This window comes from Magallana gigas, chromosome 1, assembly GCF_963853765.1.
Source record: "Magallana gigas chromosome 1, xbMagGiga1.1, whole genome shotgun sequence".
In the NCBI taxonomy this organism is placed as follows: domain Eukaryota; kingdom Metazoa; phylum Mollusca; class Bivalvia; order Ostreida; family Ostreidae; genus Magallana; species Magallana gigas.
In genome coordinates this window covers 39,804,506-39,814,733 of record NC_088853.1, presented here as the reverse complement: position 1 = coordinate 39,814,733, position 10,228 = coordinate 39,804,506, and positions in this window count along the sequence as shown.

The window sequence follows — 10,228 nt, the reverse complement described above, 5'->3', positions numbered from 1 at the left end:
TTTAAAAATCTTCTTCTCATGAACCATAAGACCAGGAAAGCTGAAACTTGTATGAAAGCATCCTCAGGTAGTGTAGATTCTAATTTGTGAAAATCGTGACCCCCGGGGGTAGGGTGGGACCACAATGGGGGATCGAAATTTTACATAGGAATATATAGAGTAAATCTTTAAAAATCTTCTTCTCATGAACCAAAATACCAGGAAAGCCGAAAGTTGTGTGGAAGCATTCTCAGGTAGTGTAGAATCTAATTTGTGAAAATCATGACCCCCGGGGGTAGGATGGGGCCACAATGGGGGGTCGAAATTTAACATAGGAATATATAGAGTAAATCTTTAAAAATCTTCTTCTCTTGAACCATAAGACCAGGAAAGTTGAAACTTGTGTGGAAGCATCCTCAGGTAGTGTAAAATCTAATTTGTGAAAATCATGACCCCCGGGGCTAGGATGGGGCCACAATGGGGGGTCGAAGTTTTACATAGGAATATACAGAGTAAATCTTTAAAAATCTTCTTCTCATGAACCATAAGACCAGGAAAGCTGAAACTTGTATGAAAGCATCCTCAGGTAGTGTAGATTCTAATTTGTGAAAATAATGACCCCCAAGGGTAGGGTGGGGCCACAATGGGGGATCGAAATTTAACATAGGAATATATAGAGTAAATCTTTAAAAATCTTCTTCTCTTGAACCATAAGATCAGGAAAGCTGAAACTTGTGTGGAAGCATCCTCAGGTAGTGTAAATTCTAATTTGTGAAAATCATGACCCCCGGGGGCAGGGAGAGGCGACAATGGGGGATCGAAGTTTTACATAGGAATATATAGAGTAAATCTTTAAAAATCTTCTTCTCAGAAACTAGTCAGCCAGGAAATCTGAAACTTGTGTGGAAGCATCCTCAGGTAGTGTAGATTCAAAGTTGTGAAAATCATGACCCCCCGGGGTTAGGGTGGGGCCACAATGGGGGATCGAAGTTTTACATAGGAATATATAGAGTAAATCTTTAAAAATCTTCTTCTCAGAAACTAATCAGGCAGGAAAGCTGACACTTGTGTGGAAGCATCCTCAGGTAGTGTAGATACAAAGTTGTGAAAATCATGACCCCCGAAGGTAGGGTGGGGCCAAAATGGAAGGTCAAAGTTTTACATAGGAATATATAGAGTAAATCTTTAAAAATCTTCTTCTCAGAAATTAATCAGCCAGATGATTCTTTATAATTGTTAAGACTTTGGCCCCAGGACAATTATTTGGTCTCATAAGAAGGTTCAGAGTTTATGTACGTTTATATCCCATATATAAACAATTGTTAAGGATCTTTTTGAGAACTGCAATACTCAACATATGATATGACTATAAAATCATCCTGTTAGAAAAGGGACTAATTATTATAAACATAAGAATAACCAGGGGAAAAATGGATTTTATTTATACAGGATCAACATGTATTATTGTACATTGTCCAGATAGTTTGTATTATGACTCCATTAAGCTGATTTTATCATACCTATTGTTCCTCAGGTGAGCGATGTGGCCCATGGGCCTCTTGTTTAAAGGAGGCCATAAGTATGCGCATCAACACTAATTATTACCTAATCAAAGGGATTTTGTTGTTTTGTTACAAATTAAATATTTGCGTCTATTTTGAACTGACGGTCAATAGACTGCGATCTATTAGACCGCCGGTCAATAGACTTCGATCTATTAGACCGCCGGTCAATAGACTGCGATCTATTGGACCGGCAAAGTATTTCAGAACGCGGGTATGTTAATGTTATATCCTTTTGATAGTTCTCAGGGAATGTATATTCCTTTACATAGACGCTGTTTTTAGTACTTGGTGAAACCAAATACAATGTTATCAAAATGGAGTATCAAATAATCAACAGGTTTAAAGCTTTATATGAGGTAAAAGACTAATGAAAATCTAATGGGTTGAAGACTCCCCCTTCTTTGAGTAAACTAATATTAAATTGAGATGTTGTAATGCATGCAACAGGCTTTGTGCATGTAAAAGATGGGAAAAAAATCTGAGTACATTGAATAATGGCACAAAAACCATCTGCAATATGCAAATTGTAAACCCCGAAAACTAAAAAAGGAATTAGGTAATAAAACAATTATTTAATGCTTGAACAGTCAATCGACCAGAATTTTTTCCCTTGATGCAGGGAACAGCTCAGTATGATATATTGCCCTCGGCCGTTGGCCTCGGGCAATAGATCATACTGAGCTGTTCCCTGCACCTCGGGAAAAATATTCTGGTCTATTGACTGCTCAAGCATTAAATAATTGTATAATACATCCCTCTTTAGAAATACCAATTTTATTGAATCTAAAGGAATATCTTTAAAAGCCGTACTGCAAAGCATTATATTCTCTTTTGAAATGGAAAACTACGTTTATAATGCATGTAATATCAGTTTGAAGATTCTCATCAAACAAATAAAAAAGTTTTAAACAACATCAACTGAATGTTTTCATTTTGCTCTATAAATTAAAAAAAACCGATATGACGATACGATATGAGTCAGGTTTGGGGCAAATAACATTATAAAGTAATGCATTACGTTAACATTACTTCATGATTTCGGGCATTAAATTACCATTACTATAACTTAATTTTCTTGAAGTAATGCATTACATTACCATTACGTGGGTCAAGTAATGTAATACCATTACCATTACTGTTGTGAAAAGTCAAAATGTTTTTAAAAAGTAATTTAAAAGCTAAATAGAGTTTTTGTAAATGTTTCATAAATAAAACATGCTTAAACATATTTACAAGTTCATGTCCACTATCAGGTTCAAATTTAATGAATTATACAAGATTGCTGTTGCACTTTATGGTCATCAAAATCTCACAGGTTTCATCTTTTAACTGCATCCTGTCAGGTGTGAAAATCTAAGATATACATGTGTATAAACGTTCAGGTAATAATAAAAATGGATAAAACAGAGAAAGAGAGAGAGAGAGTGTGTAAAATTATTTTCAATTGGGTTGTAATACTGGAAGTAATTTTCAAGCCTTAAGAGATCATGGTTGGACAATGCATTCTCTTTTATGCATTCATTTTTGCTTTTACGGGTGTATGTTTGTCATCTATTCTAATGGAACACAGCCAATAGAAGGGTGTTGAAGGGTGTTGATTGGTGTGTTTAGCACCTTTTAAAAACAATAGATTGTTTTGATACTTAGATTATCACGACAACTACACCAGCAACAAGGTTTGATTCTACAATTGCTACAACTTCACCGACTACAGCTATTTACCCAACGACTTCTTCTAGAAAAACACCACATACACCAGCAACAACGTTTTATCATAAAACTTCTTCTACAACGACAACTACACCATCAACAAAGTATAAGTCTAAAAATACCACAATTTTACCGACTACAGCTATTTTTCCAAGGACAACTTCTACAAAAACACCAGCTACAACGCTTTATCCTACACATATTTCTACAACGACAACTACACCAACAACAACGCTTTATCTTACAAATCCTTCTACAACGACAACTACATCAGCAGCAAACTTTTCTTCTACAACTACAGCTTTATCCTACAAATACGTCTATATCAACAACTACACCAACAACAAGGTTTAATTATACAAATACTTCTACAACGACAATTACACCAGCAACAACGCTTTATCTTACAAATACTTCTAAAACGACAACAACACCATCATCAACTTTTTATCTAAATTATACATCTACATACATGTAGATAACTATACCACCAACAAGGTTTAATTCTACACCTCTTTCTACAACGACAACTACACCAGCAAGAACGCTTTATCTTACAAATACTTCTACAACGACAACTACACAATCAACAATTTTTTATCTAAATGATACATCTACAACGACAACTACACCAACAACAAGATTTAATTCTACAACTGCTTCTCCAACGACATTTGCATCAACAACAAGGTTTATTTCTATATCTACTACAACTACACCGACTATAGCTACTCCTCCAAAGACTTCTTCAACTAAAACGACAACTACACCAACAACAACGCTTTATCCTACAAATACATCTAACACGACAACTACACCATTAACAAGGTTCAATTCTAAAACAGCTTCTTTTACGACAACTACACCAGCAACAAGGTTTGATTCTACAATTGCTACAACAACACCGACTACAGCAGTTTACCCAACGACTTATTCTACAAAAAATACACCAAATACGCCAGTAACAATGTTTTATCATAAAACTACTTCTACAACGACAACTACACCAGCAATAACTCTTTACCTAACAAATACTTCTACAACGACAACTTCACCATTAACAAATTGTTATCTAAATTATACATCTACAACGATAACTGCACCAGCAACAAGGTTTAATTCTACAACTAGTTCTACAACGTTAACTACACCAGCAACAAAGCTTTATCTTAAAAATACTTCTACAGCGACAACTACACCATCAACAACTTTTTATCTAAATGATACATCTACAACGACAACTACACCAGCAACAAGATTTAATTCTACAACTGCTTCTCCAACGACAACTGCATTAGCAACAACGTTTAATTCTACATCTACTTCAACTACACCGATAGCTACTTATCCAAAGACTTCTTCTACAAAAATGTCAAGTACACCAACAACAACGCTTCATCCTACAAAACATCTATAACAACTACTACACCATCAACAACTTTTTATCTAAATGATACATCTACAACGACAACTACATCAGCAACAAGGTTTAATTCTACAATGACTACATCTACACTGACTACAGCTATTCACCAAACGAATTTTTCTAGAAAAAGAACAAATACACCAGCAACAACGTCATAAAACTACTTCTACAACGACAAGTACACCATCAACAAAGTATAATTCTAAAAATACTACAACTTCACCGACTACAGCTATTTTTCCAACGACAACTTCTACGAAAACAACAACACCAGCAACTACGCTTTATCCTACATATACTTCTTAAACGACAACTACACCATCAACAACGCTTTACCCTACAAATACATCTACAACGACAACTACACCAGCAACAAGGTTTAATCATACAAATACTTATACAACGACAACTCCGCCAGCAACAACGCTTTATCATACAACTACTCCTACAACGACAACTTTACCAGCAACAAGGTTAAATTCTACAACCACACCGAATACAGCTATTTATCAAACGATTACTTCAACAAAAATCAATAAATACAACAGGAACAACGTTTTATCCTTCAATTACTTCTACAACGACAACTACACCAGCAACAAAGTTTAATTTTACATTTTACAAAGTACAACTTCACCGACTACAGCTATTTTTCCAACAACAACTTCAACAAAATCAACAACTACACCAGCAACAAGGTTTTATCCTACAAATACTTCTACGACGACAACTCCACAGCAACAATGCTTTATTCTTTAAATACTTCTACAACGATAACAACACCAGCAACAACTTTTTATCTAAATTATTCACCTACGACAACTTCACCAGCAACAAGGTTTTCTTCTACAATTACTACAACTACACCGACTACAGCTATCAATCCAACGACTACTTATGCAAAAACAACAACCATTGATTCTACAAATACTTCTACAACGACAACTACACCAGCAGCACTGCTCAATCCTACAAATACTTAAACAATGACAACTACACAAGCAACATCTTTTTATCTTAATTATACATCAAAAACGACAACTGCACCAGCAACAACGTTTAATCCTACAAACACTTCTACAACGAGAACAATACCAGCAACTATGTTTTATCCTACAAATTCATCTAAAACGACAACTACATAGGGAACATCTGTATATAAAATTAAAATCTTCAACGACAACTACACGAGCAACTAGGTTTTATCCTACAACTACAGCAACAAAGCTTTATCCTTCAAATTCCTCTAAAACGACAACTATACCGAGAACTACTTTTTATCAAATTATACATCTACAACGACAACTACACCAGCAACTAAGTTTCATCCTACATGTACAACTACTTCTTCAATATAAACAACTACACCAGCAACAAGGTTTATTCCTACAACTTTTTCTACAACGACAACTACACCAGCAATAAAGTTTAATTCTACAAATACTTATACCACGACAAATACACCAGCAACAAGGTTTTTACTACAAATACTGCTACAATAAAAACAAGGTTTTATTCTACAACTACTTCACTAACGACAACTACACCAGTAACAATGGTTTATCCTACAACTATTTCTGCAATGCCAACTACACCAGTTATCAGGTTTTATTCTACAACTACATGAAGAACGGCAAATACACCAAAACAAGGTTTTATCCTACAACTTCATCTACAACGACTTCATCAACAACAAAGTTTTATCCTCAACCACTTCAACAACGAAATCTACATCAGCAAAACAATTAAATTCTAAAACTACTGTCACAACGACATCTAAACGAGAAACAAGGTTTATTTTTACGACTACCTAAGCTTCTACAAAGACAACTACACCTGCAACAAGGAATTATCATACAACTATTTCTACAACAGCAACTACATCAACAACAAGGTTTTATCCTAGAACTACTTTTTCAACGACAACTACACCAGCCACATGGTTTAATCATACAATTAATTCTACAATGACGACTACAACAGCAACAAGGTTTATTCTACAACCACATTTAGAACGGAAAATCAACCAGCAACAAACTTTCACCCTAAAACTTTGTAAACAATGACAATTACACCAGGCAGAAAATTTTATTCTTATTGTACAAAACGGTTTTTTTGTACAATAACGTCTACAACGACAACTACACTAGCAAAAAAGGTTTCATCTGTATTAACAACCCAAAAATAGATATAATATCAATACTAATTGTGTCGGAAAAGTTAAAAAAATCCAAATGGCGATCGTGACGAACTTTTTTATTGTTAAAGTACTTTGAATATTCTTATTGTAAAAAGAAATATTTCTGATGTCAGATGCTTGTGTTTGTTATTTGTATTTCTACAAGCTTATCTTTTAAAAAGATTGGTGAGCTAGCGCTGTAGCCATCATAAAACACAGAAGCAGATTTCTAGAACATTGGTTTATATTTCTAAATAAATTAGTTAAATATAGGTAGGCACGGTAGTCACCGTTATGGAATTGTACTGGAGTGGGGTCTCAATTTACATGTAGAACTGTGAATCTAGAGGCATGGCATAGCTCATTGAATGTGCCTTAATCATTATGTATCAACTGTAATTTTGTAAATTTTCAAGAACCATTGGTACAATCGCAACTTCTCGGGTCTTTCCGGCAAGCTCGGAAAAACACCCCGAATGTATTAACATCACCGGATGTTAGAATTTTATACAAAATGGAGTCGCTTCCCATTAAAATAAGTATCGGCTAGAAAGTCTTGTATGTCGCTTCTGTGTTATATTTTAGTGTATAGCTCACATCTCAACAGATCGTAAAATGCGTTCTATTTATTTCAAGTTTTGCAAAAAGGGGGGTTGTCATGGACGCCTAGGTAATACTTTCGAGGTGTTTTTCCGAGCTTGCCGGAAAGGCTCGAGAAGTTGCGATTGCCATTGGTACTGTTTTGTAGCAATCGTATCTTCTCGGGCCTTTCCAGCAAGCTCGGAAAACATATCCGAAGTTGTTTTCCGAGGTTGAAGAAATTTAAGATAAAGCTAGCTATTTATTATAATATTGAAAATAACTTTGCATTATAAGACCTAAGCTACTGTTTCTTTTTGACATTTACAATAAAACAGAAAAGTTCATGTTAAAATGATAAAAACGAAATTCAAATGGTACAGTTTATCTACAGTAGTACAGTACTCCCAGAATCCTTTACTATTGAGTCGAGCATGCGTATTCCAGTGAAAAAGACTAACGTAGTTGCTAGCACTCGAGAGCGCTAGCAATAACATTATATAACGGGTACCGACTTTTGGATTTTCCCCTGGATCACAAAATTATATAAAACTAATGATTTTAATTATATACCTAGATATTCATGTTGTTGTTTTGATTTTCTCTTTGAGTTTTTTTTATATTTTTTTCTTGAAGTTTCATTTTAAATAAAATACCGTTGTGTCAATTAAAAAAATTATGAGGGACAGTCCCAGTCGGGATAAGTTAAATTTAGACAAAGTATCAGGCAATTGAAAAATCGTTTTTTAACATAAAATGAAACGCTATATTCAAACTTATAATTTTTGAAAGCATATTCGAGGAAAACGTGGACAATCACTTATTCAAACTTTCAAGACCCTGACTTTCGGTACTCTCGGTACTTGGATTTTTTCTTTTAATATGTCAACCAGGCTCGATTCTGCGCTTGTAGCGGAGCGACGACAAATTCACTACCTGACCCTGTACAGACCGTACGATGCATTAAAAGGTAAGGTGTACGACACATTCTTACGACTATTTATCAATTAAGAGTTAAACACTCGAAACTTGGTTCGTACCATAAAAGTTTGATTAGATATTTATTTATTTATTATACAAATTCTAACGCATTTACACTAAGAGTTCCTGGAACAACTACTCGTTAAACGTTAGGAGCAATGAAATATCAACTCGTACAAATAAAAAGTCTGATAGAACTGTCATCGGTCAATATTTACAGCTAGCAAGTGCCATTATCTCTATTTCCTACGGAAACGTTTAGGTAATTCACAGATCTATAGGAACAGCTAGACTAAAATCTAAATACTCCCACAAACAATTGGTCGAAATCTACAGCGGCTAAAATTGACAAGATACTGACAGGACTTAAATTAACCCTCCCTGTTTATCGATTGGTCGAAACCTACAGCGACCTAATAAAAATCACGGACTGCACGAAATAATCACGATGGTGTCGGACTCAAAGTCTCACAGGAAACAATATGGTCTTTTCTTTTAGCTAACGTACTTATGTTTATTAATAGTAATTCAGTGAATTTTACTAACTTTTCATAATCAATTTACTAATAAGTTTAAAGAAATATGTTAATAACAAGAATAAAATTGTGTTATTTCTTTTGATTCATGCGGGTTTTAAAGGTAGCGATCATTGCAGAAAAAAATTACATAACCTCCCAGCACGGGTTATGTTTTCTACCTTCTATTCCCGAATGAATCACCAAAATGTGACATCCCAACAAATGTTTAAATCAGAACCTTTGTATTTCAGATAAACACGATTAGATCGGTGGAGGCGAAGCGGCTTTTACATATCGTAGACACAGCTTTAGGGATCCTGAATTTGATTTTTTATTATTTTAAAATCCTAAATAAGCAAATTTACTTTAACTTTTTTGTAAATACTTTGTTCAAATATTAAAATACGAAAACAAATGTAAAATTTACCACCTCAATGATTGACAGACATATCTGTTTGATACGCATCAACATATTATGTGAAAACCATTGACGGTGTGAGTAAATGAACGAAACAAAAAAATGCATAAATTTGAACATACATGCACGTTTAGTGAAATTGTTTTACCGGTTAGTTGCATGGCAAAAGCACATCCGGAAAAGTCCCCTTTGATTCTATTTCAACTAATCTTAAATCAACCGCGTTACAATTTAATTAGAAAGTCGAAAACCGTAAAAAACGTTAACTCTTTCATTGCTTCAGAAAGTAAATAGTCCGAATTTACTGTGTTTTAATATAAATCCACCATTGTCGCAACATATCGTCCTGAAATTAACAAAACATTGATATCAACATCAAAATTTGTTTATAACATTGTCATATATGTCTTAATGATCAATTGTTGACTTCAGGTTTTTAGCATTTAAAAAAACTGTTTTTAAATGGAAAACCCTGAGTAAACGTCTTGAAAAAAAAAAAGTGACGTTTATTCGCGAAGGTTACGCGTATAATCCCAAAAGCTACCATTTTTTACGAGATAGTTTTGCGTTTTATCGCGAAAGTTTCATGTTTTATGGGAAAGGAATGTTTTTTTTTCGCGAAACTAAAGCATTTTACCGCAAAAGAATGATGTTAAATGGCCTACTAAAATGAGTTGATTGGGCTTGGGCTTTTATCTAGTATCTTTAAAAAAAATATTTAAAGGAGTATTGTTTTAAAAAAATGACATTAACTGTTTGAAACGGTATCTTAGGCGTGTAGTTAGGTTTTCAAGAGCTTAAATCAGAGTAGAAGCGGTATAAGTTCTTTTATCATAAATCTTTTAAAGTGCTCGCTTAAAAAAACACCAGATA